The 22,116-nt window shown below is 35.9% G+C and overlaps 1 long non-coding RNA gene across 1 annotated transcript in view; it reads left to right on the forward strand.

The window, feature by feature from the left end:
• Window positions 1-17: 17 nt before the first annotated feature.
• The window catches only part of LOC127492771 (uncharacterized), an 87,322-nt gene continuing 65,223 nt past the window's right edge, over window positions 18-22,116 (forward strand). Inside the window, exon 1 of the long non-coding RNA XR_011381950.2 lies at window positions 18-132. This is a non-coding gene — a long non-coding RNA (uncharacterized LOC127492771). The remainder of the gene's footprint in view (window positions 133-22,116) is intronic.

Consider the following 22,116-nt stretch of genomic DNA (forward strand, 5'->3'; position numbering starts at 1 on the left):
GGCGTGACTTGGGGCGAGCGGGGAGACGGTGGGGGCGTTCGGGCTCCGCCTTGTGGATTAGGTGAAGGCCTGGTTGTCCTTCCTCAGCGAACCCGAGCCGTGGGACTTGGTGCGGGAGATGGGAAACTATAGGTTTGTGGAAACCATTTTAATTTTCCGGTTTGGCACCCAGCATCCCAACCTCTCAGCCCGTATTGTCCTACGCAATTGTATAGTTGGCATTCTCTGGTGTTAAGCAATCCTAGAATATTGGCTGGACTAAGTCTAAACAGGTTGTTGACCTCTGTAAGGATTCATTCACCTCATGCGAACAATAGTACGTCGTATTGATGCCTACTCCAACCATAGTCCTTTAAAAAGTGTGTGTCAAGCGCCCGTAACACCTGCTGGGGTTGTGAGGTTTCAGTAGGGTAACACTAGCAGGCCTCTCCGGGCAGTGCCAAGTGGTGAGCTGGTAACCCACATAGAATTTATTGTGGTTGCTATTATTTATTGGTCATTTTGTTTTCTGTGCTTGCATACTCCAAACCTCCCAGAAGTTTTATGAGGGAGTCCAAGATTACAAAAGTGTTTGTTAGGAGGGTGAGGGTCGTCCAGCTCCCTAGCCAGAGACTTTTCCTTCACTAACCTGCCTCTTGGGCAACAGCTACAGAAGGCTAAGATGAGCCTTGCTTCCTGGCTGCATTTTATCTGTTGGAAGCTCTGCCTTCTCATAAGGAAATGGTATGTTCCTCTTGACATCGTACTCTCAGACGGCTGCTTTCCCCAGCTTTCTTCGTGCTTCTTTCTGTGAGTAGCTTTTTCAGTCCTTAATGATACGATGATTAGACAGGTACCATATTTGGTAAGGTTTAGTTATCCAATTGGAATAGCCAATATTTGTATTCAAGCAGATGGTACTTGAAGTAGAAAGACTAGTTATAACAAAACCTCATGTACTAATGACCCAGTTTTAAATAATTATTAATGCAGTCATGCACCCTTAAGCATATGAAATACATTCTTTGAAATACAGTTAGGTAATTTCATTGCTATGTGGCCACCATGAAGTGTGCTTACACAAACCTAGATGACATAGCATGCTACACACTTGGACCATATGGTATATGTTGTCATATATGTAGGTTGTCCATTGTTGACTGAAATGTTGTATTGTGGGGTCACGTGACCATGTGTAGGTCTCCTTCCATCCCTTAGAATTCTTTCGAAGTAAATTCTTGATACTATATTATTCCATTGAAAAATATTTAAGAATAAACCTTTTAGAATTATGAATATACATGTGAAATTTAGAGGTCTTAGAAAAACATAGCTACAGATATATTAGTAACATTATAATCATTAGTAGTAGTAAAATTAATTAAGAATTAATAATCCTGCAATTATATCTTAAGAAAAGGTATTCGGTTTCAATTTTACTCAGCCTGATAAATTTTATTTTATATACTTTTCAGCTGATTTTCTCAGATCAAGATCTGAACAAGGTCTTCACGTTACATTTGATATTTTCTGAATCTATATATTCCTCTCTCTTATTCTCTTATTTTCTGGCAATTTATTTGTTAAAGAATAATGCTTTATCTGTTCTGTAGAATTTCTTACATTCTGAATATTACAGGTTATATTCCTGTGGTGTACATTTCCCCTGTATTTCTTATAAAGCAAATTAAATTTACAGGATTATTTAGATCAAAATTTGATTTTTTTTTACAAAAAATCTTCATAGGTGATATAATTTACTTTCCACTGCATTACATTAATTGGTGTATACTCTATTTCTCATGTTATAATTGATCATTGGGTTCAAAGCTTGTCAATATGATAAAAGTTATAATAAATATCAGAAATTTGTCCATCAGCTTTTCAGTTAATAGTTTTATCAGCATTGACAATTATATTCTAAACTTGTCAAATGTTTGTCTTCTAATTTGATCATTCACTTTACATTTGCAAACTAAAAACTCTCATAATAAATAATTTTTTCTCATTAAATTTCTGTACAGTTTATAAGGAAAGGTAAGATTAATGTGTAATTCTTTCCTTTATATCCTGGTTTTCAGAATAGTTACTTCCCTAATGTCTTCCAGGTTTGTGAGTGTATTTCTGACCTCATGAAGGGTAGCTTTACCCACTATGCCACAATGCTTTATTTATCCAGTGGAAACCCCTTTCGATGGGCTCCTGAGTTCTTTGCCCAGAAATGTAATGTTCCATAACTGACCTCATTTTTGGTATGATAAAGTATTTTAGATTCATCTTGTAGATACGCAGTTCCAGAGCTGGAGTCAACCACTTCTCTAATGTGCCTTGGTTCCTTTTTGTGAGAGACGGTATTTAGATACCGCAGTCTTTGTCCTCATTTTTTGCTCACTGATAATGGATTACTGAATGCCTCTCTGTCTGTAACCCTCTCCTAGGAAAACTGAACAGATTCAGATCCTTTCTGGTAGGAATTTACATTCCAATGACACAGATGGTGCCAACAAAGTGATTGTTATTGTTACGGCTTGGATAAGATTTGAATGTGTTCTCCAAAGGCTCCTAAGTTAGAGGCATGGTCCCCTGTGTGGTGGTGTTGAAGTGGCTGAACTTTAGAAGGTGTCGCCTAGTGCAAGGTGATTAGGTCATGGGGGCCTTGCCCTTGGAAGGGATTAATGCTGGTCTCTTAGAGTCAGTTCTTGTGAGAAGTGGGTGTTATAAAATAAAGCCAGCCCATGTGCTTGGCCCCTTCTGCACGTGATCTATCCCCTTTCCTTCTCAGCCTTGGTGTTCTGACACAGCCAGGAGGATGCTGGTGCCATGCTCTGTTGAGTCTCCACAGTTGTAAGCTAAATGCACTTTTCTTTATAAAGTATTTAGCTTTAGTTGTTTTTTATACCAACAGAAAATGAACTAATACAGAGAGAGCAATGGAATAAAATACTGTTTTTATTTTATTACTTTCCCATCAAGAAATTGAAAGGCTCTTCAGTGCTTATGAGACAAAAATTGAAATTCATTAGCTTTAATAGGGATCCATATTTTCAACCATATTTGTTTTCAAGAATTTACCATAAAAATAATCTTTCTGATATAGCCAAACTGGCCCATACATTGATCTGAGGTAACTCTTAGAATTTCCTACCTCGCTGCTTATGCTTGTGCCACTTTGCCTAACTTAAATTCTTTCCCTACCCCAATTCTACCCACTTTTCAAAACCCAGATCAAATACCTACTCCATTGGATCTTCTAGATCATTTCTGTGCATGGGATTATCAGGTTCCCACAAGTTTTTCTTACTGTTTCTGTGCTTGCTAGCTCTTCTTCCAGCACTTGTCTTTCCTTGCTGGAGGAATTTTTCTTATCACCAGAGTAGCACACTCTGCCCTTCTGCTCAGCAGATCAGCAAAGCTAGATAATACTGCGTGGGAACAGCCCTCCGCTGGTGTCGCAGAAGACATGCCTCGGTTTATAAATACCTTGGCCTTTCTCACCCTTGCACTCAGACACATACATATACTATAGGACTTCCAGAGTTCCCCAGTGGGATTAGTTTTTTTTTTGTTTTTTTTTTTTTTTTTTTTTTTTTTTTGCAGTGGATGTTGCTTTAGTAACCATTTCTTTAATGGGCAACTTTCCTTTCCTATTTCCCTGCCATTCTTTTCCTTCCTCACTACCCTACTACTGTTTCTTAGATCTCCAATTACATATGAATCCTTATCCCAGGATCTGCTTCTGGGAAAACCTAAATGAAGACAAGGATAATTTTCCTCCTTTCAATTCACAAGCTACATTATGTAGTAGTGAGCCTCCTCTGTATAGCTTGGAAGAATCATTAACTATCATTAAATAAATAAATTCCTAATATCAGTCATCCTGAAACACGTTATGTTCTGTTGTCTTTTTGTGAGCAGTGTTATTGCGAATCAATGCATGAAATTTGGATTGCTTACCCTTGAGATGAACCATTTGGGAGTATAAATTTTAAACCACTGGTTATTTTCTCTGCTCATATTATTTTCTCTGCTCATAGCAGCATTTTATCAAACAGCTTGTTCCTCATTGTTGCTGGCCCTCGAAGACCACTGGACTTCATGTTGTATTTTAGTTTTAGCTGCTCTGAAAAGTTACTAACTACCCTTTTTGGGTACCCTGCAAATTAATGTTGTGTATATTACATAGACTATTTCTTAAGACAAAAGTATTCAAGCTATGTCTTGCAACTTTTGTGGAAATAGAACACTTCAAAAGTGTGTGCAAATGTGGAATTAAAAGATAAATTAAAAAAAATTAAAGATTTTATTTATTTATTTGAGAGGTAGAATTACAGACAGTGAGAGGGAGAGACAGAGAGAAAGGTCTTCCATCTGCTGGTTCACTCCCCAAATGGCTGCAGTGGCTGGAGCTGAACCCATCTGAAGCCAGGAGCCAGGAGCTTCTTCCAGGTCTCCCACACAGGTTCAGGGGTCCAAGCACTTGGGCCAGTTTCCATTGCTTTCCCAGGCCATAGCAGAGAGCTGGATCAGAAGCGGAGCAGCCAGGACTAGAACCAACGCTCATACAGAATGCTGGTGTTGCAGGCGGAGGATTAACCTACTGTGAGAGGATTAACCTACTGTGCCACAGCGCTGGCCCTGGTGCCAAAATTTTTAAGTGCATACACATTTTTTCATAATATGCATTTTCCACAAAATTTTTTGAAGGAGAAGTTCCAACATATGTCTAGTCATTTTTCTCTCAATCAGATAGAAATTTTATTTTATGGGAAATACAGGACTCAAAGTTTCCGTGTTTTTTTTATTTGGTAAGTAACCTCATATAGCTGCTATCTGGAATATGCATTGTTTTTGCCACACGTTGCATTAAATTATTTTCCTAAAATTTGATGTATTTTATTTTAATGGGTTATAATATCTTTACATCCTGAAAGACTGACTTTTGAAATCATTTCTATAGTGATAGTGCTTTTTGCTTGCATATAAAGTGCCTAAGAAAAGTTGGTGGATGATAACATATGCTGTGCTTTAACTCTATACAGTTTAAAGGTGAATTCAATAAAAGTGAGACTATCTTAAATTCTACATAAAGTCCTTGGTATATCAGATAGTTTCACTAGAGGAGTTTCTAATTTATAGACATTCTGTCACATTCTGCATTCTTGAATACACCAAGTTTGCTTTGGATTTAAGACCTTTCACCTAGCTCTTCCCTCCATTTGAAATACTTGTTCCCTGAATTTTCCCATTACAGGCTTTTTCAAGCCCTTAATATGTCTGCTCCAATGACCCCTCTTTAGGGGGTTCCCTGATCACTCAGTTTGCAGTAGCTCTCTTACTGATTTTGTTGTTGTTGTTATTTCTGGCATTCTTATTTTTTGTTTCTGATGCTTATTGTAGTTTCTTGTTAGACTACAAACTACCACACAGGAAGGTCCTCATTTACCTCATTTACTGCTGTTTCTGCAGGACCTGGCATGGAAGAAACATGTAATGGATTTTTATTGATGTTGAACAAATGATTGATTTCATATTCAGTTAAATAGATTTTTGATGTTGAACTTCTCAAATAACGTACTGCGGTTATGTTTACTTGCATCTTTATGGAATTTAAGCAATAAAATAATACTCAGTTGCTCCCCTCAATGAGATCTATGTCTAATGAAGCAAACAAGGTGCAGTTACATGCACTGTGACAGAGTGAAGACCAAGAGCAGAGCACATGGTGGACATCCAATATAGACTTCAGGGCTGGATCAGACAAGGGACAGGGGAGACTTGGAGTGCCTGTTTTATTCTTCACTCCCTCCTGATCTTCTGGAAAGAGGAAATAGTCCAGGCTCCTTGCAGCTAGGCACGGCGTTATGACTATTTCTTGCCAATGCACTGTGGCAGAAGTGGTAGTCTTCTGGGCCAAAGTAGTTAAGAGAGTACGATCAACTTCCAGATCTTTATTACTCTGCTAGGGCAATCTGGAAGCACCTGTTAAAATGACAAAGTCACAGGGAGACAGAACTGTCACTCATCCTTGGGAGAGAGCTGCCATGGAGAGCCCCCAGGTCTGCAACAGACTTTGTATGAGTGAGAAATAAACCTTTGTGGTGTAAGCCATCGAGATTTCAGGGTTATGTTGCTGCCTCACCATGAGATAGTCTATTTTGAATCATACTGAAAAGAGTGAGGAGATGACCTCTGAACTGAATTTTGAAGAGTTGAGACCAACAACAGGACAAAATCTGTCTGTCAGAGCTACTCTTCCTATTTCTCCTTGCTAAGGTAGTACCTGGTCCCTTAAAAGAGTAGGCACAAGCATAGATCTAAAAGCAGGTTAAGATTCCAGATGCCAAGGAGGTAGTAGAGACTACTCAGTGTCAAACATGTCAGAGAAACACACCATAAAATCCTGATGTTCAAGGGCCCTGGTAGGCCAAGTGCTGACAGCGCTCTGTCAGCAGTCCCCGAGTTGTCTGATTTAAGGCCTGTTGTGCTCACTCTGCTTTTGCAAATAGATTTCCCCTTACTGAAAATGACAGCATGTAATAGCAGTTGGCAGAGATGACCAAACTAAAACACTTTACCCTTTGCGATATGTACATTCAGAAATGCCTTTAATCTTTAAATGCCCTCATTTATGCTTTTTTATGGGTACCAAGCCACTTTTGTTGAGTTTAATGTAATTCCGTCTGTCTTACGATTTTCAAAGACAATTGTCAGAGTTTTTCACTCTTGGACGTATATGGAAATGACTGTATTTTTCCACACAAACATCAATTTAGTTTATGCATTTTATAAAGATTTCCCAAACAGCATTTTATTCTTATTTACGAATCATCTCTCCCATTTTGCTGTATGAGTTGTGTTTTATGAGGCAACAACCTTGATACCAGGAGGAATCTGTGTGATCAGAGGCAGAATTAACATTGCTTCAAAGAGCAGCATTCTGTCTGTGTACTCAAGTTAATTGATGCAGTAATTTAATCACCGAGTCGCTGTTCACATTTCGTGTTTAAGTCACTTAAACTTGATTTTTTTTCTTCTTTAGAATGTCTAGGTTGATGAGCATTTAAATGGATTTCTAGCATTTAAAAATGTCCTCAAAACTGATTGCAGCATGACATCCATCAGACTCTGTATTCAGTTTTAGTTTAGTTATTTTGAAGCTTTCAGATGAAAAAAAAATCTAAATTTAATATTCTGCAACAGGTTTTTCCATCACCATGTCAAAGCCCAGAGGAGCGCAATATATTTTTTGAGGTTTAGTCTTCTATTTTTTTCCTTAGGATATTTTTGACCCCAGATACTTTTTCCTTTGAATTTGACGGAGCTGTGATCATGGCTGTGACCTCTAGCCTTGAAAGAAGACGAGTTATGCCTCTCAGGAGCGATGCCTCAGGCACTTTGCAAGTTGGCTGGCAGGGATTATTTCCCAGGCTGTGAAGCGATGACCTTCTATGGAGAGTGAATGTCTGCAGTGCACGTAAATTCCTTCAGCCATGATTGAGAGCCCTGGGTTTGTTACCTGCTCTATGAATCAGAGTCCATTCTTTCTTCACGGAGAATGGGTCATTTAGTGCTATATTTAAGGCCTCATGTTATGTGCTCACGTGTGGGTTAATTTACTGTTGGAGGAGAATATATTCTACTTTTTAGCCGATACAGGGTTAGTTCAGAAATAAACCTGGAAAATTGGAATAAAAAACTGGGACGACTTGACTGTATGATTAGAGGGCACCTTACCTATTATTTCTAAACGAAGTGCTTGACAGTGCTTTCGTAGCTGTCCTCAACTTGCCTGATTTCTAGTATCCCACAGAGGATTTCTGTGCCTCTTGAGCTATCACAATCATATAATGCTGATTGCTACATAGTTTCTGAATATATTAAAAAGTGCAATGAAATTTAGGATGATTAATAAATACTCTTTGAATTTGTGGGATGGCATTTTGTTTTTATTCTCTGAACAGAACTGTCAATCTGAATTCAGTAAATTTCCAGTTTTGAAAAATAGTAGGACTCTTCTATTTCTTGTTTTAAAGGAATGCAGTCATTTCAAAAAGCTCTTACACATTTTTTAAGATAAAAACCTGATTTTCAACATTATGTAAATTTTAACATTGAAGTTTGAAATGCTTTATATATTTTAAGGTCTTGTGAAAAATCCTTGAAAATCCACTTATTGCCATTATACTGCTTAGCCTTTTCCAGTATAAATTTAAGTGACAGAATTATGGGAAAGTTAGAGTAATTTAAGCAAGGGACTATGTCACAGAAGGCCACGTGAGGCCAGGATAAGGAGCTGTTACCCATTACAAAATGCCACTAGGGATATCTCATACAATATTCCATTTTTTTGTCCTGTTAAAACATTCTCAGCTATGGGTGAAAACACTTCCAATTTAATTGCACAGAGCTTTTTTGGCAACAGGACCATCAAAGTGACACCTCTTATGTAGGACTAGGCACTTTGATCCAAAATAAATTTGAGCACTGATTCATTTGTTCAAAATGGATAAGGAGTTTTTAAAATGTTACTAGTGAATACTACATGAAGGTACAACTTAATTAAATTCTGTTATCAAATCTTATCCTTTTCCAGAGTTTAAGTTGAAGGAAGGTCAGTTTTTCAAAATGTACCTAATTTTAGTTAGATTTTATTAAATCTAGCTGTTGAAACTCCAGTAGACAGAGTATCATTTTCTTAAGTTACATCTCACTATACTCTTGCTTGATTTCTGATTTTCTTAGCAAAGGGGTTCTGTAATATATTTAGTTACAAATTTATTTAAAAGACTCTGCCTTTAGAATCTGGTAAAATAGAAATAACATTCCCATCCCCAGTTGGTAACATGGGATCAGTGAAGACATTAGCTAGTAGCCTTCCTCTCATCTTTGACTCTCTTTCCTTCTTTCTCTCTCTCTCATCTTCTGTGATCAAGATTTTTATTTCACACCCGAGAAAAAAACTACAGTGTTGTAACTAGAGAGTGATCACATTTCTTTTTAAAAATTGGCCCTCGTCATGAAATATGAAATATAATTCTTGAGTTTTAATGATCCCAAATAGGAAAATAAAATAGTACATGATAAGTTGATTTGTAAGTCTGCATTTGGGAGGATATATAAATTATCTTTGTAGAATTGTGTAGGACCGAAATGTGATGAATGACTGAAGTCCACCTGATTTATAGTTCTTTCTTATAAGCAGCCACTGCCTCCTCCTCAGCATTTCCACTGTGTCACCATCATCATTCAGGGTCGTCCCAGCAGGGTGAGTACAGTGGCGTCATAACTGCTTTGCTTGCCGTAGGTCTCATCTTTTAATTCAACTCCCAGAACACTGCCAGATCTGTTAAAATCTGATTGTCCTTCATTTGTTTAAGATCCTTTGGTACTGTAAGTTGACATTAGTATAATATGGAATACGAGGTCCTTCCATTTTCTTCAATTGCAAAAACATTCATGAAAATTTTGAGGAAATATACTCAATATGTTTGTTTATTTATTGATAAATTATGCGGAAGGGAGGGAGGAAGAAGTTAACAAGTGTGTTGAAGATAAGACAGACATTCACTGGTAGTTTTAATCCACTCTGCTGTGGGTACCTGATGGTCAAAAATAAATATTCAAGGAATGTAATTTTGTATTATTTTTAGGTGAGAAATTCTTGTTTATTATGTATTAGTATCAAATGTATATATTCTATTTTTTCCCCTACAGGTTTCAAGTACCAAACCAGTGATTTTTCCTATTGAAAAATCTCATTTTTTTCTTTTTAGAAAATATTTTTTTCTGTTTTATGTAATACTGTAGAACTAGCACAAGTACATAAAATATTGAAGTGCTTAAAGTTTCCTTTGAAATGAGTATGAAGATAGAGCGAATCAGAGGAAGCAGGTTATGGATAAGGATAATGTATTTTGATGATATTCAAATTCATTCAGCAAAGACCAAATAAGTCAGAGCAGATTTGCTGGTTCATCAGTTGTGCTGCTTCTGCATTCTTATTAGTAAACTGTAACACATTTTACAAAGACTCAATCTTTTCCCACAGGGCACAGCTCTAGGTTAAGCCTAAAAAGCAACTTTCATTATAGATCGCTCATTGCAAGTGGAGTGAAGTAATTACAGTATTTCTCTGAAGAGGTATATTGGCCAAACACTCCACTTTGGAATATTGCATTATACTGGATTAGTTATTTAATACTTGGCCTATTATTGAAACTTGGAAATGTATATAGGTTCCATTGGGCTTATTGATATTGTTAGAAAAGGGACAGATATAATCTGGGAAAAATATGATCCTTACCAAGCCTCTTATTTTATAATACCAAAGAAACGTGTTTTGAGAATTTGTGGAAATTGATATCTATTTGAATCATGACTCATAATACTCATTATCTGTGATTTACTGATAAAACTAGTGCTCATTCTATCTATAACTTGTTTTTGAGCAAATTTAGATGTATACAAATATTAGGGGCTCTTATTTTATCTGAATTTTCTCATATAACAAATTGGAACAAAATGCGTAAGATTTATTTTTTTAATGGACCAATCATAAAATCATGGCTCATTTTAGGCAAATTAGTTCTGAGGAGTCAGATAGTCTCCTTGAAAACGGCTGACTCTTTTCTCCTGAAAGTAATGGAATTTTGTCACCTTTCTCTGATATTGGGGTTAGGATTTTTTTTTTTTTTTAGTTTTTTAAATTTGAAAGCTCCAAAGCTATGCCACATTTAACTTATTTAAATTAAACTGACTCTTGTGATTCTTTCCTGAAGGTTTCAAACATGATTCATATTTGGAAAAGCATTTTTTTGCCAGCTAATGAATGATTTCTCCAATAATAAATTAAAATTTTTCTATTTAAATGGCATATCTTTATTATAAATCTAATAGCTTGCAAGAAATTGTTAGTGACGTTCAAATCTTGACCTAAGATTTGTTCTTTCAGTGTTTGCACAGACTTATATACTTACATAAGTCATGTTGTGGGACTCCTTTTATGCTGCCAAATTTACATGTTCATTCTTAAACAAGATATAATAGAAATAAACTATATATGTATACCTTTCAGGTACATTTTTGTTGGTTACTGTGCTGTATCAAATGTCTGTTCTAGATACTATAGCTGTTGTTTATAATGTTACAGTTATTATGCATTTACTTGGTCTGGATTTTAGCTTTTCCAACTGCAGGTTTCTATTACCAAAGACAAAATCTGTCTCAGAGATTAAAATTTCTCAACCCCATTAGTGAAGTAAAAATGAACTCTTCAAAATTGGAATAACAGTGAAAGAAGTAAATTGTAGCAATGGAAGTATCAGATTCAGATGAACATTTATATTAGTTGATGCATTCACATGATTTTGACCAGTATGAAGCTTCAGTATTCAAATGAATAGGATTGTTTAAAGGATATACTTGCTATGTACTAATGAAATAATAGTTTCATTTTGGCACAATTGCATGTCATTTTTCTTCCTCCAATTCCTTTTCCTTCAGCCAGATAGGTATGATACTATTCGGTTGAAGTAGATTCAATACTACCTGACTAGCTTCAAAACCTGACTCTGCTACTTCTGAGTTGTAACTTTGGGCCAGTTACATAATCTGTGCCTCAACTTTCTTATCTGAGTAGTGGACTAAGTGCATTCTCCTAGACTCGCTATAAGGGTTAGATGAGTGAATATATGCAAATAGCTTAGAATAATATTGGCATACGTAATTTAGGCAACATTGAGGGTATTTCAAGACATTAAAGTGGTGTTGTACTTGAAGTGGAGGGTATTTATCCAGTGACCACTTAATGTGTGAAAGTAAATTGCATGAGTAGATTCATTCCTTAGTACAGCATTTTGTGGTTATAGTGATGGGGTTAGTGTAGCAGTAGAACTAATCTTCAAATGACTTCATTCTTCAACAGTTTAAATTCCATATATATATGTAACTAGAGAGTGATTATATATATAAACAATATTATAATAATATAAACAATGTTATTATATTTAATAATATAAACAATGCTGCTGCTTCTTTTGTCACCATTTGGCCCACCTTTAAGTTGAGTTATAGCAATACCCATAGCATTGAATGTGCCCTTCAGGATGGGTTTGGACCTAGGGTTGATAGACTTGTATGTCATTGTAATACTTTTAAGAGGTTATCACACACATTTTGTTATTTGGGTCCTACTTCATGCAGTAAGCATAAATTATCATACTCGTTTTTCTGATGAAGACTCAGTGGCTTAGAGAGTTAAAATGCTTCAACCTGAGGTCACTCAGCTAGTCATCCGGCAGAATGTATGGCATTGGCTTCTTTTTTTATTTTATACTTATTCAGTAAATATTTCTAGTTATCAAACTCTCTACTAAATATGACTTTGAATTAAGAAAAAGGTACTCAAACAAAAGTAGAATTAATATCTGGGTTGTAGAAGAGTGTATGGCCACTGGTGTTATAAGATGACAAAGTAGGACATGTTGTTAACAATTGCTTTTGGTTTGTTCTGTTTGGAAAACTCAGAATCCTTGGTATCAAGTTGCTTTCATAATATGCAAGGAGAATATAAAATCTCTCAAGAAATTTTTCCCAATTAATTTATTGTTTTGAAAATTCTTGTAATTTTTTAGTAAAGTACAAATGCTAAAATTTATAACCTTTGAAATATAATTTAAGAAGAAATATGTCTTTTTGCTAAATGTGTTGGTGGTTTTTAGTGACATGGAAGAAGTAGTAAATCTATCCTTTGGTAATTATTGTGTGTAAAGATCCTCAAAATCATTAACAGCATGATAGCAGAAAACTAAAAGGGTTTATTTAAAATATAAGCTTATTAGCAATAAGTAAATGAACTTTATAATGAAATATTTACTTTCTCATCTACTGGTATTTGAATAATGAGAATCTATTTGAGACATGCACCAGTCAGTTTTTGTCAGATTATCAACCCCTAAATTTCAGTGGCAACAACATAGTTCTGTTTCTTGCTCCTGTTCCCTTGCTATTTTGGGTTGACTTGTAACACTTCCTCATGTTATTGTAACACAGCCTCGTGTTGTTCATATTTGTGTAGTCAAAGAGAAAAGAAAGTCATGGCAGAACTGCAAGACAGTGTGAAAGGTCCTGCTGGACATATGGCACAAATCTCTTGAACTTTCTTTAGATTATCCTAAGCAAGTCACATGGCCACGCCTGTGATACTAGGGCTGGGAATTGTATTTCATTCATTGGGAGGGTCATTAGATAGGGATTTTTTTTTTTTTTTGACAGGTAAAGTTATAGACAGTGAGAGAGATGGAGAGAAAGGTCTTCTTGCCGTTGGTTCACCCCCTAAATGGCCACCACGGCTGGCGCTGCGCCGATCAGAAGCCAGGAGCCGGGTACTTCCTCCTGGTCTCCAATGGGGGTGCAGGGCCCAAGCACTTGGGCCATCCTCCACTGCACTCCCAGGCCACAGCAGAGAGCTGGACTGGAAGAGGAGCAACCGGGACTAGAACCCGGGCCCATATGGATGTCAGCACCACAGGCGGAGGATTAGCCAAGTGAGCTGTGGCGCTGGCCCCTAGATAGGGAATTTACATGGAAGAAAAGTGAATGTTTTGACCTTATAATATAATCCACTGTAGGCAGCATTGTGATTCTTAGGTATGGGCTGTGCTTAAGATAATTATTGCTGTTTTCAGTGGAGCATATTTATCTCTAAAATTTTATCACATGGGCAAAAATTGACATTTTTCCTTTTTTGTTTTTTTAATTGGCTGGGGTTCTGATTTTGTTGTGGTTGTTATAAAAAATTCCCTCCATTTTGTGTCAATGAGTTACTGTTAGTCAAGGTTTTTGGCTTCAAGAGATAGAATCTCAAAGTAAGTAATGTTACTATACTGGGAGCGGGGGATTCTGTAGGTTGGGGGAAGGTCGTGGAACCCTGAGCAAAGACCCTCTGTGTTCTTGTGGGAGTAGGATTTGCTGTCAGGCTTTCTCCCTCTCTTTCTGTGTCTCCTCTTCTCTACACATGTGTTTCCTTCTCTTCTCTTTACGAGCATTTCTGCCTGCCTTTCCTTGTGTTTGCTGCTTAGTGGTAGCTCTGTAGCTCCTGCATTTACCTGAGCCCCAGCAGCAAACACCAGAGACCGAACCATTGTTTCTGAATCCCAATTCTGCGTTTTCAGAAGAGAGACACAGAGCCGGTAGGCTGTGACCCAGCTGGGGTCGTGGAATTTAAATGTGTATGGTTGGGGGAGGTGGGAGGAGACACTCACAGGAAGAGCACAGGACAGTGGATCTCAGAGTTGCCTATTATGCGAAGGTTAGGTTCCTGATTAAAAATAAAGAGCTTGAAAATGAATTTGATTTTGAATAATAACATTTGCTCGAATATATTTTTAAAGAAAGACTCAGTGATGTTTTTCACCGTTTGATAGACAGGGAAATTGAAGCACAGTGATAAAGCTTTAAAGGCAACTAACAGGTCAGTTTTGAAGCTGTTAAATTGTAAAGGAAAAACGTATTGGGGAAACTCTGTTCTTTCACACACTTTGTTCCTGCCTTCCCCCAGAGGCGGTGTTAGGTCAGAACTCCAACTACACAACAAGCTGTCTCCCATAAGACCCAAATTTGCTGTAAATCATGGTTCTCTGCAGGGGACTGGGAAAATCCTCAATATTCCTTAAAACAAAATGTTTCAATTGTTCCCAGACTTCGAAATAAATTTGAACATTAAATTTGTCTAATATAACTTCTATGTTCTCCTAAATGCTGTGTCATGTGGCCATGCTGGCAAAGGAGATTAAAAATTACCAGTGCATTTTTATATCCTTTCCTCCAACCTTTTATTTAGAAGTGGGTAAACCTAAAGAAGGTAGAAAAATTAGAGCGATGATTTTCCATGTATCCTTCAACTGGATTCAACAGTGTTCGCCACATTTGCTTCTATCTCCCTGCATGTAAGCACATTACACACAGTTTACTCAACTAAAAGGAAATCACTTAATTCCTCCTGGGAGAACTTTCTTGCTTTCTTTCCATCTCTCTCTTTTCTTTTGTGTTGCATCACCATTGTTTTTTGTCAGGTAGAACATGGTCTTGCGAAGAATATACCTCGATCAAATAGAAATAACCAAAAAATCAGAGGCCTTTTCAGTAATTTGTCATGCTTCTGTTTCAAGCTAAGAGCTTCTTCCAGTGTGGTATAACTTGACTCGTATGGAAGCAAACTGTGTCAGTGGCTTGTATGCAGATTGTTTTAAAAATATGTCAGTGCTTGTTTCGTGAACTAATTTGCCCATAATATTCCATTAAATTTTTTTTACATATTTATGGCTACAGTGGGTCATTTTAATACATGAATACAATGTGTATTGATTTCATTTATTTTCTATTTCTGCGTGCAGGAAATTGATTTAGAGTCAACAGCAGGTGGCAGTGCTAGCAAAGGTTGTGCTTCTGATACTTAGGTACCTTGGAAAGCTTCCTGAGTAATGTAATTAGTGGAGTCTTTAAATAAAGACCTACATTGACTTCCAATTTATTTTATTTCAAATAACTATTTTAGAAATCATTTTGAAAGTTATACATGTATTTTAAATACTCGTTTTGAGATTTAATTTTGTTTTTAATTGTGAGATCAAATAACTGAGAAAAGCTAGTTTGTTTTTTGTTTCCTGTTTGTTCTGTAACATATATATATATATACACACACACACACATACACAATTAGATAGTTTGAATGCTGTTAAAATTTGTAGAAAACATGTCACAGCATCATTTATTTCTACTGATGCAAAGGTAGTTATTTTGAGATTTTGTACTAAACTTCAAGAAATCTTTTATAAAGCACAGCTACTCTGAACAGGTCAACGAATTTTAGAAGTTTGAATAGCTTGTGACATTTATGGAAGTAATTTAAAAATTCCTCTTATTATAATTTGTTTCAAAGACCGTAATTTTGTTACAACTCTCTTCTTTATGTTAAAGAAAAGAAACCTGGACAAGAAAGGGACTTTTGGTTTTCATTGAGGTATTCTATGCGATTTTTCACAATTTCTGTGTCATTTTACTAGAAAGAATGAGCACCTTCAAGGGTGACATGTCAAAAGCTGTTTCGTGTGTTTTGGATTTTCATCGCTCAGTACATTTGTATAACTTGTACTTGGATGATTTGGACAGTCATGTGTTTGTATGTCCCTGTAACATCTAGATAGCAGCAAATGAATTGATTTCTATTATTAATATAATTATTTAACTTTTTAAGAACTCAGAACAATTTAAATTCGAATAGAAATGAGAGGTCATGGAGTTTAATGGGATCATTGCTCTGATGAAGAGACCGAGGCCCAGGAGAGATTTCACAGAAGGGGAGACTTAATGTACAGAAAACTTCATCTATTCTCAGGCTAGCTCACGAGGGACTCATTTGTGAATTATTATTTTATTTATTACCCTCTCAGGACTTCTGCATGTATTAGGGCTTGTATTTTATTAAGAAGAAAATGATGGACAAATATTCTCTCTTCTCTAAGAGGCATGCATTTCCGCTATTTCTCTAATTAACTGATTGACCTCATGCCCCCATTTGCTGGATGCTATTAAAATTTGGCAAGTCTTTCTGAATCTCAGTTTCAGTGGTTTTTGAGAAATGCTCTATGTGGTGTTAGTGCTTATTATACCTACATTATAGAATGATAAGTGGAAAAAAAGGCAAAGTATTTAAGTTGTATTCAAATCCTCAGATTTTAGTAGGACAAAAGGGCCCCAAGGAATAATCACAAATTACCCTAAAAGCAGCTTTTTCCATGAAAAAAAAAGACCAAACCAAACCTTAATTTTTTTCTTCAAGCATTACATTAGAGCCAAGAAAGTGTGTGGAAACATTCTATCCATTGTATATGGGGTAAATAATTTTGAAATAGAAATACAAAGCTTGTTCTCAAGAAGATACTGATGATTTATTAAAGTTATTAGATATTGCAAGCATAATTTTTAGAATACTTCTGAAATTAGTTATTAAATTTTAAATCATTACTTCATTAAAACCTATTGTTTATATACAATATTTTTTATTAAGGTTGGGCAAATCACTGTTTCTTGAAAATTCCCAGTTCAAGTGTGTAACCAAGTAAAAGTGCCTTAGAAATAGAACTTTATCAAGTTTAGCCTGTGGTAATCTATGTGTAAAATTATAACACAACTCATTCTGAATCAATATGATGAATTGATCTGTAAATGTTTCAGGCAGGACTGCTTTCTTTGGATTTTGTCTACTGGATGTGCACTTCAGTTAAAGCATCTTTTTTCTTTTTTGCATAATTAAGTCTATGTTCTTGGCCTTTCACTGAGTTAAACTTGGGTTTAAAAGGCAGAAATGTGTATTAAGGCAAATTATGCACATCCATTATTCTTAGACTTATAAATATTGAAGTATTTTCTCCTTTTTGGTGAGAAATAGAGGAGAAAATAAAACTGAATGCCCTGAACTTTAATGTCTCTTTCTAAGAATACTTTAAACTATGTTTTTTTTTGTTTTGTTTTAGATTCTAGAAAAAAGTAAGCTTGCCACCCTCAAATGCCTAAGATGTCTAAATAAACAATAACACTCTATCTTTTTATTGTTCTGTTTATGTTTAAATCATGGTATATGAGAAAGAGTAAAAAAAACAAGATAGTACTTTGAATATTTAGAATTATGAAAATGTTTTGAATATATAAATATGAGGAGCTATAGTGACAAATCAGTTCAACTAACACACATGTAATAGTGTATTATATGCTAGGTACTGAGCTGGTCGCTTTAGAAGTGTCTTTCAGTTTCAGAACAATACTTCAGGATGTTTTATTCTTAATCTAGAAAGAAGAGAACAGGAGGATTAAGTTATTGAATCTAGGATTAAAAACACAGGTCTCCATAATGATATTTTGGGCTCCAAGGCCAACGTATTGTTTTGCTACTTATGAATTGTCGGGTGCTGGGGATGTAACATGAAGCAACTCAGTTCCTGTCTTCAAGAATTTAATGGAGTAGTGTTGGTCTATTGATACAGATAGCCATGCAAACAGTTGACATTACTATGTGATAATTCCATATACATATATGCATATATATATATATAAACGTATATATACATACACACACTATGATAAGTAAAGGGATTATTTCGGATAAGAAGAGCTAAATAAGTAATCACTGAAGTGTGAAAAGGTACAACACTATATAAATAAAAAAAGTAGTGTTGTATGGCTGATGTTGAAGGGCCTAGAGTTTTATTTCAAGTAGCTTATGACTTCTAGGTTACTCAACTTTCAAATAGCTGTTAGGATTGATTTCAGAAATAGTTGCTTGTGGATTTAATTGTGTTATATCTTTGAATATGTATTTAAATGATTTGAAACTCCACATTATTGAAAACAAGCAATTCTATAGGTTTTATTTCATCAAGTATTTGTACATTAAACCTTTGCAGGATAGAATGCATTTTAACAGGAGTGATTTGCAATGCCCATAAAGAAAGCATATTCAGTGTTTTATTTTTTAAGATTTTATTTATTTATTTATTTATTTGAAAGGCAGAGTTTCAGAAGCAAAGAGAGAGAGAGAGAGAGAGAGAGAAAAAGGTCTTTCTTCTGCAGAATGGTTGCAACGGCTGGAGCTGGGCCGATCTGAAGTCAGGAGACTGGAGCTTCTTCCAGGTTTCCCATGTGGGCACAGGGTCCCAAGGACTTGGGCCATCTTCTACTGCTTTCACAGGCCAAAACAGAGAGCTAGATCAGAAGTGGAGCAGGAGCAGCCAGGACTCAAACTGGCATCCAGATGGGATGCTGGCATTGCAGGCGGTGGCTTCATCTGCTGTGCCACAGCACCAGCCCCATATTCAGTATTTTAATAACATGCACATACTGGCACAATAGACTTCAGTGATCAATATTGGGAAAGAATGCATACAAGATACTGGTAATGTTCATGTCACCATTTCATATCAGATCTTTTAGTGTTTATGAACTACAAACAGGATTTTTAAAGATTTATTTATTTGAAATGCAGAGTGACAGAGAGAGAGAGAGAGAGAGACTGACTGACATCCATTGGTTCACTTCCCAACTTCCAGCAAAAGCCAGGATAAAGCAGGCCAAAGCTAGGAGCTAGGAACTCCTTCTGAGTCTTCCATATGAAAGGTGAGGACATTAGTTCTAGCAGTGCCATTGACTGCCTCTCAGGCATATTAGCAGGAAAGTGGATTGGAAGCTCAGGGTAGCCAGGACTACAACGAGTCATGGGTTGTACCTACAGTGCCCATCCCGAACAAGGGATTTTAGACAATATACATGGTTACATTGTAAGACAGATAACTTTAAGGATTTTAGATTTTTTGAAGGCATGATTGTGGTTAAAAGATATTTTTGGAGCTGACGACAACCTTAATCTTCTTAAATATATATTTGTTTTCATCACATCTGACACTGATGGATTTCACATTGTTAACCCTGTGGATGGATATCTTGCAGGAACTGGTAATCTTTGTAAGTTCTCTATTATCTACTGTTAGAGTTAATTACATTTTGATGTGAGCTAGAATTTTGTTTCTAAGCTTCATTTGTAATGTGACAGTTGATAAAAAATTTAAATACTTGGTACATCAACCTCTATAATACCTTTTTCAGCTTAATGATACTTTGTTTTCTTTCTTCAGCTGTTATTCAGGTATATGGGATTTCTTGAACTTTCGGGTAGTGTTCTTTTGTCCCCTTAATGATTATTGTATTTGGAAACTGAACTTACTGATTTACAGATACGTATAGGTGTCAAGTACTTCGCTAAAAAAATGCTGATGTGATGTAAGGTAGGAATTTAAAAAAGGACTCAAGTTCCATTTCTGTTCAAGTTTAAAATACCTTACCATGTGTAATGTCACCCTAGAAAGAACAAATTGAGCCGAAATGCAACAGTCCTCCTCATAAACACTTTCCACAGTAGATTCTCTGACATCTGTACAGTGTCATCAGTTGTTTCTCTTCACCACCAAGCAGGTGTCTTTATCACTGTGAGGAGCATAATCTCAACTGAAGCTTGCATTAACACTTGACACATCTTTCCTGTTTTCTCAACATGAAACTTAACAGAAAGATGGAGATTTTGCATCAGGAAAGGAATAAGCATTTTTATCATCGGTGTCAAATAAAACAAAATAGAATGGTAACATTGACCATCACATTTACATTTAACTGCTTTAGTCCTGAGATATTTAAAAAATGTAATGGTTAAAGCAGTTTAATGTTTCTGAGATTATATGAGTTAATTGAGCTACACCGTGTATGTGTGTGTGTGTGTGTGTGTGTGTGCTTGTATGTGCATGCATATGTGTGTTTAATCTTGTATATCTAATTTCTTAAGGAAGAAGAGCCTCATTTCTGCTGTTTTTAAAAAAGATATTCTACTAGGTTAGAACTCCTATCTAAGCTTTGTATAAATAGGCTCACATAGATTCTAAATTGAATTCATCATGTCAGCATCAGGAAATAAGAACTGTGATACCTAGTGATAGCCACACTATGGACTTGTTTTGTGCCTAGCAGGCAGAATCTTAAATTCTTATTACCTTGTTAATATGTCAGACATAATTGGAAAGTATGGAGTGTTTCCTAATTATTTGCCTTGTAACTTCAACTCTATGTACTTCTGTTTTCTCAACAGTGTGAGGAGGTGTGAGCTTCAATTAATATTTGGGATTATGAAATCACAGATTTAAAGGTGTAAAGTGTGTAAATGTCATTATTATAATGAAAAATTCAAATTTACTAGATGAAACCTTTGAGTAGCCTTGAATAAATTGCTTGCAAGAAAGCAAATCTTACAATGACCATTAGAGGGTGCAAAGACATTGCAGAAATAAAGAAATGGTTCCTAGAATGAGAAATAACAGCAAGACGTATATATCTTTGTAACCATCAGATGCTTAACATTTCAGAAAACATTCAAAGCTTTCAGAGCATTTTGTTGAACATGAAATGAGTGTATGCTCATCTGAGTATAGTGCTATGTTTCTTACTTGATTTCTCCTAATGTGTAAATTGTCACTATGTTGGTTTTTGATAAATGTAAAAAAAAAATCAAATCAGTAAAACAGTGTTAAAGGGAGGGGGTGCCATTACAGTTGCTGCTACAGAAACAAAGGAATCTATGATTTTAAATCATAGATTTTTTAAAAAAAATTTGTATTTTGTTTCTTTGGTAGTAAGAATAGAGGAAATTGAGAACTGTTATCTCCTCCTAGTTATGGGTTTGGAGAAATAAAACCAAGTGTTGAACATTAATGCTATATGAAAGAACTTCTTTAGACATAGTCTCTTTGGTGATTTTATGTTAGTTTTTTAAAATAAAATGAACTTTTGAAGTGAAATCTCACAGGAGATGTTAATGGAAATGTTTTGTTGTTGTTGTTTCAGGTTGTCATCTACTAAGAGATACTGATGCCCCCAAAACTCACAGCTTTCTCCCTTTTTAATTATTAGGATCTTAGATCCACAGGAGGCCCCTGAAAATCAACATTCCCCTTCCTTTGTGATGATGACCATCCTCCTTGAGAGCTGAATTCAGGGCAGATCTGGTACCTCCTTTTTCACTTTAGTGTAAAAAAAATGTGCTCCTCTTGGAAGGAAGCAGGTCATGGCTCAATATCTCTGTCTATAACTGCAAATTTTTATTACAAGAAATTGTTACAAAGAATTCTTAGGGGTGATAAATAGACCATCAGCCCGTGTAGGAAAATCATAAATCTTCAGTGAGGTCTGGGGCTAATCCAGCTCGTATTCCAGCCTTGTAGTTTCTAGTTGAGATGGGAAGAGTAGGCCAGCTTAGAGAAAAAGATTAATGGCCCTGGTCAGCTCTTAAAATTATTTTGACAGTGATTGGGGAGGTCTACTAAAATTCATACCCATCTCCAGGATTTAAAAAAATAGATAATGGACACCTTAGCTGTGTAAGTTAGTGGGATTCTATTTTGAAATAAAGAAAATAAAATAGTTGGATCCCTGCCACCTTCATGGCATAGAATTGATAGATTCTATTAGCAGAATAGATAGATTGAATTCTTGTCTCATGGCTGCAGCTGGTCTGGCCAGCTCCAGCTGTTGTAGGCATTTAGGGAG

This window comes from Oryctolagus cuniculus, chromosome 14 (assembly GCF_051225735.1).
Source record: "Oryctolagus cuniculus isolate XC-2025 breed Fujian yellow rabbit chromosome 14, ASM5122573v1, whole genome shotgun sequence".
NCBI lineage: Eukaryota > Metazoa > Chordata > Mammalia > Lagomorpha > Leporidae > Oryctolagus > Oryctolagus cuniculus.